Below are 10,103 nucleotides of genomic sequence, written 5' to 3'. Positions count from 1 at the left end.
AAGCACCCGCTCTCCAGTGGAGGGTGTTTTGAAGCTTTGGGAGTGTGGCCGTGACTTTAAAGTAGCTGGCATGAAGAAGACAGGGTCTCAGAGGAGCCTTCACTTCCTCTTCCTCTCTAGGGTGAGCGTGTGTGTGTGTGTGTGTGTGTTGGTGGTAGGAGGGAGCTTCTGAACAGGATTACTAATAACCAGTCCCCCAGAGGCACACAGAGTGAAATACACACTTTAATATACTTACTACACTCCCCACATGGTCTTTTGGTCTTTTACACACAAAATCCCTACCTCACACTCACAATCACACACACACACACACACACACACACACACACACACACACACACACACACACACACACACACACACACACACACACACACACACAGGGTAATGCCTGGAGGCAGCTCTGCAGCAGGGAAGGTGGTGCAGCAGGTAATTGTTGCTGTGCCCAGTCGGCCTGTTTCTCTCCTCCTCAAAGAGAGAGTGGCTGCTGACTCAAGCAGTGTTGCCTGTAATGAAGCCTACACTATTTATCACCCACCTCTCTCTCTCTCTCTCTCTCTCTCTCTCTCTCTCTCTCTCTCTCCTCTTAATTACACTCATTGGGAGTTAAAAACTGACGGACGCCTGAAATGCCCACGTCTCATTCGGTGCCAGGCGTCGGCTGTGTGCTTTCTCCAGCGGTAATTGTGTGGTGTGTGAGTGACAGAGAGACTTTCGTCTCAGTTCCCCTCGGAGGGAAGTGCGTGTGTGTGTGTGTGTGTGTGTGTGCGGAGCAGCAAGCCGGAGAGGTGATCTGCTGTGACCGCGAGGGACATAAATAAGAGGAGCGGCGTGCGGTGTGTCTGGAAAGCCCAGGTGCATTTCAGACAGGCGGACATCTGTGGCTACATTGCGCAGTGTTGGGGTCAGCAGCTCTTTTGTCAAATGGTGTGTGTAAAGCTGTCAGCATAGCGAGTGTGTGTGTGTGTGTGTGTGTGTGTGTGTGTCCTTCAGGAGATAATGATTAACAAGAGACCAAAGCAGTCTCTGTACCCCCTCTCTCCATTCCTCTCGCTTGTCCTCCAGAGCTACTCCACATAGTCACAGGGGAGGTACTCCACATCAGCACACAGAAGCAACTTCTTTGGTGAAAACAGTCATTAAAGACACACACACACACACACACACACACACACACACACACACACACACACCCTCCCCACTGTGAACAGTCTCTCTCTGAGCCTCCATAAGACTCTCCAAGATGGATAGACTCACTTTACGCAAGTCTCTATTCACTGCTCTCACATTAGTGTCCATGCTCTTCACCACCCACGCATTTCCAGATTGATAGCTTGTTAATGGCCCTGTTAGATCTGGACCACATATGTATCGGACCGAACAATAATGGTAGGGCAGTGGGGGAGTCACTCTGGCCACTATGCTGAGCAGGTCACCCCCCTCCCTCCTCCCTGCTACCTGCTACCTGCCTGGCCATGGAGACATATTTCCTCTTTGTCACGAGGGCTTTGAGACCGCACTGAATGTTCTGTGTCATTTCCCCCCATTAAACCTGAAAGGCAGCATCTCAGTGAGCATATCTCCAGGTAACACACATCCCCCCAAGCCCCAAAATCTAGGACATTTGCAAACACTGACCTGGTTTCCTGCAAGGATATCCTAGTACCTTAAAGGCAGCTCCCTTTTTAAGGAAATAACTTCTCTCTTCTCCTTTTTAAAAAGGGGGGACCATGAAAGTGGCTCTGTCTTTTCAGTGGCTGTTAAGGGGTCGGCTCTGGGAGTTATCTGTGCCAGGGTGAGGTGCTTCAAAACGCACGTTGAAAGAGAGTGGTCATACTAGGTGAAAATCACTTAAATGTACGGCTAAACCTTTAAAGAGCATAAACCAGTAGGGCTGAGAACTATGTGAGGGACTGTGAATAGAAATCAGCAGGGATGTGAGAGGACATGCTGAGGATGTCATCGTCGGAGCTGGGGAGGAATCTGTGATGGTCGCATTCCTTTACCAGAAGTGTTCCACGGCACAATCTCCCGCATGCAGACTCCTACAACCACCCCCACCCTCCTCCACCTCCACCACCTCCCCTTCCCCACGCCCGAGGAAGCCAAGTGCACACAAGAGACACATTCGAACGCAGGGCGCACAGACGCGCAAGTGCTATTAAAGCCGTTTCGCCATGCACATGCATAATACATGGACAAGCAGACCCACTCGTGTTCACACATATTCATACTCCTACTGTCATATATCCCCGTTCCTTTGGGGTTTGTGTGTGTGAATGTGTGTACGTGTGTGCGTGTATGTGTGTGTGCAGAGGGGGGTGGGTAGTGTTGGACCTTCTCTCTTCTCTTCTCTCTTCTTTTTTTTTTCAAAATCTCATTTCCCCCAAGTGTATGTGGCAGTGTGTGTGTGTGTGTGCGCGTGTGTGTGCGCGTGTGTGCATGTGTGTGTACATGTGTGTGTATGTGCATGTGTGCGTGTGTGTACGTGTGTAGGTTTTTTTTTTTTCCTTTTCAAAATCTCATTTCCCCCAAGTGTATCGCCACTTGACTTAATTGTGGGGTGTGCTGGAGATGATAGTGGCGGCGGCGGCACTCCGCAGCTCATCAGCCCTCGGCCGCTGCCCAGCTGAATGCGCGCCGCGCCTCTCCCCCCTGTAATCTCCTTACTGCAGAGCCCCAGTGCCAGCCAGCCAGACCCGCAACCCGCCTGCTCGGCACAACAGGCACAAGTGTTAGGAAGCAGGTTGCTTTCTTTTTGTTGTTGTGTTTTTGTTCCTGGCTTAGTGCGCGCGTGGTCTTACATGCCGTATTAACGTTTTTCAGTTTGAATTGTACAGCACTGTGCCTCGCTGTATGAAGACGTGACTGTATTAGCAAATAGAGGAACACCCCCTTTTTTTGGGGGGGGGGGGGGGGGGGGGGGGGGTTGGGGCTCTAACAGTTGAATATTTGAAATGAAATTCAGTTTCAAAGTGGATGTCAAATGTAGTATTCAACACTCCTCTCTCTCTCTCTCTGTTTTTTTGCTCTCACTCTCTCCCTGTCTTTCCTCTCTTTCTCTGTCCAGGTTCCACAGATTACTAGATGCCCAAAGACAGGTAGGCAATGCCCCGCTTCACTTTTGCCTGCTTCTGTAGTCTTCACGGTCTCTGCAAGAGAAAGAAGAAAAAGAAAGATGAAGAGAAAGAGGAGGTGGAGGGAGCAGAACGCCAGCAGCGCCAAGAGACAGAGGTGTGATGGGCTGGAACTGCCCCGGGGGGCCAGACTGAGCTCTCTCTCCCTGGCATGCCTTTATCTGCCTAACTCAGTCCAAATGCCATGAGTCTAGTTCCCAAGGAGTGTGTCTGTGTTTGTGTTTGTGTGTGTGTGTGTGTGTGTGTGTGTGTGTGTGTGTTTGTGTGTGTGTGTATTTTGCGTATGCATGCTGAAAAATGCAAAAATGTCACACTTGATCACACAGGGTTGAAGTGTCTAGAAATGGACTGTGAGTTGCTATGGATGTAAGCATCCGTAAAGAAATGGGAAGTGCAAAAGCAGTGCTGTGAGAGTAGAGAGCCCAGATGAGAGTAGACCTGTGGCCCTCCACAAAAGGTTCCTAGTATTACTCCCCCAGCACAAATCACCCAGTAAGTGGACTGATGAGGTGCCCCAGCATGTACAGTATACTGTAATAGGTCAGAGCTTATACTTATACTTACTACTTACTATAAGACTGTGCTTTAGGAACGCTCTAAAGCGTAAGGATATTATGGAGGTATTACAGAACTGCTGTAATAGCTACTGTAAATCTTATAGTACTATATTTCTTTATTGTGAGGGGCAATACAGCCAACAGGGGTTGTGTTGGTGGGGATAAGTCCTATCCCTGCAGAATGTGGGACTTTATTAAATGGGGGACCCACACCAGTCTTTCGGCTGACCCAGAATGTTCAGTCAAGAGTATTGGAAAACGTCGATGGACAGATTGAGTTCAGCAGGGCCCCATCTCTCAGCTCTTCTATTAGTGGAATAAAATTACACTCAGGAAGTCTTCAAGGTTTCAAGTAGTTCTTGGACACAGGTGGCCCAGTCCTACTGCTAAGGGATGGAGAACTTTTGGAGCATAAGTGATTTATGCAATGAGCACCACCTGTCGGACTAACAACTTTAATAGGTCAGCGAGCACGGGATGAGCGCTGACCCTAGGTTTGGATCCCACACGGTCGACTTGTGGTTCCAAAGACTAAATGTCTCTCTCCAACCCCCCCCCCCCCCCCAACTTTCTCCCTTATTCTATCTTTCTCTTTCTCTTACTCTGCCTCTCTCCTTAAGCAGAGATTGTTTTCTGATTGCTGAAGAGGTAATCAGGTGCCTGAAGGGAGAGGAAAATGCACTTCCACAAAATGCCATCACAACTGTGTGTGTGTGTGTGTGTGTGTGTGAGGGGGGGGGGGGGAGGGTGGCTTCCATCTGTCTTTTCCATCTGCAAAATTACACTTCAGATTTTGGCCTGTGGTAAGTTTCACCTGCCTTCCCCTCAATTACTGTTGGGACATTTAAGTTAGTGAGAATGTGAATGAGGTGTCTGGATTCTTTGGTGTCTGGCACATTCTATCAAACGCCAAGCCTCTCAACCAAGAGCACAGCTGGCTCTTTCTCCAAAGAAATGACTCATAGACAAATATTGACCCATTGGTAGTACTCTTTTGCAAATCCTATTTCCAAAGCAGAAGTGGCTGAGATGAAGAAATACAGTATTTGCCATTTTAGCAGCTTGCTATTTGCAGTCTGGATATAGAAAATGTCCTGGCATTTCCCAGGAAAATCTAATGAAACTAGGAAAATGGTAACACAAATTATCATTCATTTCCAATGGAAATGGTTCTCATTATCATTCTGAACTGAGATTGCATAGGGACATTAAACATTGTACTGAGAAATGCCAGGTGTGATAACGTCACCCATTATGCGGTTGACTGGGTTGATAACCATCCCGCCACGTAATCAGCCTGCAGGCACGGATTTAATCAATCTCAACTCTAACAATCCTAACAGTCCAACTTTTTCTTCTCCTCAAAGGCCTCTGCCTCACTGTGGCCCTAGCGTCTCCTGAAGACAGAGGTGGTGGCTGAGCAAACCTGTCCCTGCTCGGGTCTGTAGAAAGTCTGTTGAGGTTAATTACAGAAATAGCGTCTCACCAACTGATGGTCAATTAGGCTATGTAACAATGAGTCACCTTGGACAACAGGAGATTGGTCTGGAGCTGAAGCTGAGGGTTGCCATGGGGATACTGTGGGCTCTGAGAGATGACCCTCAGGTCTTGTCTTCCTGCGGCTAAATTGGCACATCCATCCTGGGTGACAGTCCCTTTGAAATGTAGCCATCATGGCCAGGATCAGTCAGCGGATTGCATCTTGCCCTGTCAAGTCTGGAGGGGGATCAATGTGTGCAGTGCAAATGTGTGCAGTGCTGGTGTTGTCACATATCTAACGGGCAAGTTTCAGCTTTCAGTAGTTTCCCCTCTGCCATAACATCCAGACTTTTCTCTGCTTTCTCCATGGATATGCAGTGCAAAGACACATACATTTGTGTGGAATGCTCCAGAGAGAGGCTGGCAAGCTCTGGCAGAAATCTCTGTGAGTAATGCCACTAGATAACCAATTTTCGCAAAAGTGACCACTCTCCCTGATCCCCCCCACCCCCTCCTTTCCCCTGCAAATCCCCCATAGACACGGCTAGAGACGGACAGAGGTCGTTTGTCATTGTGAGCATTCGCGTTTCCTCTTATCTGAGACAGCAAGGGAGAGAGAGAGAGCGAGAGGTCAAGAGAGATATTTGGAGACGGGGAAAGAGGACAACAGACATGGGCGAGACAAGGACAGGGGTGGGGACGGCGGTGTCTGTGTGTGTGTGTGGGTGAGGGTGTCACTGACACATGATGGGACTTGTCCAGCCTCCCACCTGACAGGCAGGGTCCCATCCTCGGCCATCCACTAATGAAGATTAAAGTAGGCTTCCTCATGCTAAGCCCCGCTAATTAACCAATCAGCCGGACGGACAGCTCTGACGCGAGTCAACAGCGACGGGCAGACAGCAATAGGAGAGGAACGCGCCGGCCGCCAGGGCCAGCGAATGGGATTGTGTAATTGCGATGGTAATGGATTCTGTCAGGGGTACCTGTCAGGGAGCCGGCTGCAAACTCGCAAAAATAAGAGGGGGAAGGGGGGGATTAACATGGGGGTGCAGATGGAGTCTAAGTGGCCCCCCACCCTTACCATCTCCTCTCAGCCAGGCCCATCTGATTGCCAATTTGTGCCAGTCGCCGTGCATCACAGCGCCGCCGGATAAGATGGGGTGGGGGGGGGGGGTGACGGCAGCGGCCTTTTTTTTTTTTTCACTCCGGCCAACGGTGCCGACGAGACGGCAAAAGTGTGTGTCAGAGGGAATAAATGAGGCGGGCGGCCGAGATTGAGAGACGGGCAAGATTTTCGGCTTTAATTTTCCAGTTTCGAGGAATGCACCAGTGATTTTTTTTCTCCCGTCTGTGTGGGCGGAGAGGCGCTCCGCCGACCGAGCGTTATCAGATGGTGCTCTCTCTGCCACGCTTGGCAGCCCCACCAGATTAATGAGAGAGAGGGAGAGATGGTGAAAATCTTCTCTTAACACAGGAAATGGAGCTAAGATGCTTGAGACACTCTTTAGATGTGAGCGAGTAGGAGATCAGGCTCAATGGAACATGACAGAGTTCCTATTTCACGTGTTCCAGGTGCCTGATCCCGACAGCGCAGCTGTAAGCTACTGTTTTTTTCCCAACTAGTGGTTGTCTGCTGTTAGAATTTGGCAATTACAATCAAGTCGTAAAAATTGTTTGGATGATGAATTCATTGATCACATTCATTTATAAGACTGTTTAAAAGAAAGTATCAGGAATCTCACTCTGTTCAAGTGAAAGAGTTGTGATCATCTGAACAAGGCACAGCATCAGTACAATCACATTGAAAATCTGTGGGCTGATGATCAAATCCTTTATTGTTTATTATACATACATAGTATACAACAATTGAAGGCTCAAATATCATGATCGTAGTATAATATCGTAATACTCCCAACAACAGGATGTGATGGTGCTCTACATAATATATGCAGTGGGTTTAAAGATATTAAAGTCTTAATAGACATTAACAACACACTAACATTGCATTCATGACATAAACATGAGACGATGTATCCAGTATGATCCCATGTTGGATCCATCCCAAAAATTTGGAACACATGTCTACAACTTTATGTATTTTATCTTTAGTCCAGTGTTTCTTAAACGTTTTCTGACCAAGGACCACTTAACCAATAAAAAAAAAACTCACGGACCACCTAGCTAAAAAAAAAAGGAGTAGACTTACTTCAACAGTATATTACACAATAGGCCTACTCAATGAACCACCTTGCTTATTGTCTTTGCACTTTGCTTATTGTGTCAGATGATTCATTTAAACTGGCATAGCTTACATAGGCAGTGAACTGTTCGGATTTACATACAAGTTGGTTCAATATTGCACACAACTAATCTATATTATATTTTATCACGTCTGCTCGCAGACTACTTGAGATAGCTTGTGGACCACCACTGGTCCCCGGACCACACTTTGAGAAACCCTGCTTTAGTGTATATTTTAAATACTTTATTTACTTTGGTGGTCCACATACCTTTTACAAGCTCATAGTACATAATATGCACATTTAGTTTTTGCTCTATTGCAACATTTTATGGTTCTTTTTTGACTTAATGGGCTAAACAGAAATATTCTGATTTGGTCTTTTATGATTATGTGGCTGTTACTGCCCAACATCAGTAATCATTAACACTTGTTTTTTTCATTTGGTTGTCAGTTTGTCAGTTTGACCATTTAACATTTAATCTCCATGCTTTTTGGATCTGTTAATAAAACCACAAAAATAAATCTAGTTTTTTTTTTTTTTTTATGTTTGTCTTATTTTGTTGACTAACATGTACTGGTTTGTTTTCAATAAACTATCCATGCAAGATAGCATCTGAATTTTCACCCTGTGAATAATATCCATGAACCTAACAGTGTGTTATGTATGATGTGAAAGTGCATTATAATTACTTACAGGACTTATAATTACCATGACTTAATAATAAAACTTGAATAACATGACCCATTACAATACAGGGTGAAAATTAGTAGATGCCTTTATTGTCAACCTCACTGCCATATTTGAACATGGCAGGTGCCCCCTTCCCTTTTCTTATTGTGTGTGTGTTGGGAGGGTTTGAAGTGGTTGCTTAGCTTCTCATCCTCTTACACGGCTGGCTTCTGTGTGAAGCAGCCGCCATGGAAGACTTCCACAGCAGCATAATCTGCCACGCTTTTGTTCTGGGCTAGACTTACATTATTCATTTCACAGGGGCCACGGGCATCAGAGACTGGGCCGGGAGTGGCGGGGTGTGGGGCTGGTGGTGGTGGAGGTGATGGAGGAGCGGGTCTCACTTTTGCAACCAGTCTGGAAAATGAAATACCGAAGTTATATATCCACAGGTCTCTCAGAACTCTACCGAATCAAAAAGGTGCTCTCATTCTCTTTTTTTCTCCCTTTCCCTCGTTCTGTCCTGAGCTTTTTTCTCAATGCACTCCTCTCTCTCTCTCTCTCTCTCTCTCTCTCGCTCTCTCTGTGTCCCTTTCACTCTCTCTCTCCATGTCTCAGGTGATTCAGCCCTCTCTGTGTTCCCTGTGCTGGGCTCGACTTTAAGACAAAAGGCACTTCAAATGCTACCGAGACAGGGAGTGAAGGGAATGACTCATAGAATTCCAATAGAAAGACTGAGATAAAGGTTGCTGAAGGAGTCTCATTACAGTTTCGTTTGTGAATTCTAAAAGCATACAGTACGTACCTGTTATGTGCTTGGAATGCAAAATGCAGGGAGAACTGAGAAGGATGAATGAATGGATGGATGGATGGATAGATGGATGAAATTGTCACGGCACACTGCTCTCTTTTCAGTCAGACAGACTGCTGTGTTCAGTGTGTGTGTGTGTGTGTGTGTGTGTGTCTGTGTCTGTGTGAACCCCTTTTGTCTCTCTGAATGTGTTTGTGTGCGTGTTTGTGCATCTTTGTACATGAGCTTTTGTACCATTGCCTAATCACTTATTTGTGTGTCATAGTGTCAGTATGTGTGTGAGACTGTGCCAGAGCCTGAGTGTGTGTGTGTGTGTGTGTGTGTGTGTTTGTGTGTGTATGTGTATCTGTGTTTGTGAGTGCGTGTATCTGTGTGTGTGTGTGTGTGTGTGTGTGTCTCAGCAGCAGCAGCAGAGGAAGCAATAGCAGGGGGAAAAGGAGGAAGAGGAGGCTGAGGGTGGGGGCTAGCTGGCTGGCGCTGCTGCTGGTGGTGTTTGTGATGCAGGGCACGTTGCGTGAGGGCTGCCGGCTGCTTGGGGTTCTGGGAGCCTCATTAGCGCGACGCTGCTGCTGCTGCTGCTGCTGTTGCCCCAGAGCCGGATCAGCCTCCGCCCTCCAGCCACGGGCAGAGACGCACCCCGGATCACAACCCCCACTGCCAGCCAACACACACACTCACACTCACACTCACACTCACACTCACACTCACACTCACACTCACACTCACTCTCTCTCTCTCACACTCTCTCACTCTCTCACTCTCTCACTCTCTCACTCTCTCCCTTTCTCTCTCTCTACTGTATGTCACACACACGCAAACATACATTTACATCAACACATATACACACACAGTAACAGTCATGCACCCAACACCTTCCCAATCGCATGTACATACACACACTTACACACACACACACACACACACCTTGTTGCTAATGTCACCATTAGTCTTCTCTACAAACAATAAAAGGATCTTTAGCGAAACAGCAAAACAGCAGCAAAAAAACTGTGTGTGTACGTGTGTGTGTGTGTATGTGTGTGTGTTTGTGAGTGCGGTCCTTCGACTAGAGTATACCAAAGACAATAAAGGAGTTGTATGCTGTTAGCAGAGACTGCAGTAGGTGACACAAGAAGCCGAGTAGAAAACACAGAGAGTTGCTTCCATGTGTTCCAGGTTTTGTTTACACTAGTTGTATTTTACG

At 47.1% G+C, this 10,103-nt stretch overlaps 1 long non-coding RNA gene across 1 annotated transcript in view; it reads left to right on the top strand.

Moving 5' to 3' along the window:
• LOC121707724 overlaps positions 1-7,377 on the top strand; it is a 19,334-nt gene extending 11,957 nt beyond the window's left edge. Inside the window, exon 3 of the long non-coding RNA XR_006031387.1 lies at positions 3,074-7,377. This is a non-coding gene — a long non-coding RNA (uncharacterized LOC121707724). The remainder of the gene's footprint in view (positions 1-3,073) is intronic.
• Positions 7,378-10,103: the final 2,726 nt, after the last annotated feature.

The sequence above is a fragment of the Alosa sapidissima genome, chromosome 4, assembly GCF_018492685.1.
Source record: "Alosa sapidissima isolate fAloSap1 chromosome 4, fAloSap1.pri, whole genome shotgun sequence".
NCBI lineage: Eukaryota > Metazoa > Chordata > Actinopteri > Clupeiformes > Clupeidae > Alosa > Alosa sapidissima.
The sequence above is the reverse complement of the archived record's forward strand: the minus strand, read 5'-3'. Positions and strand labels throughout refer to the sequence as shown.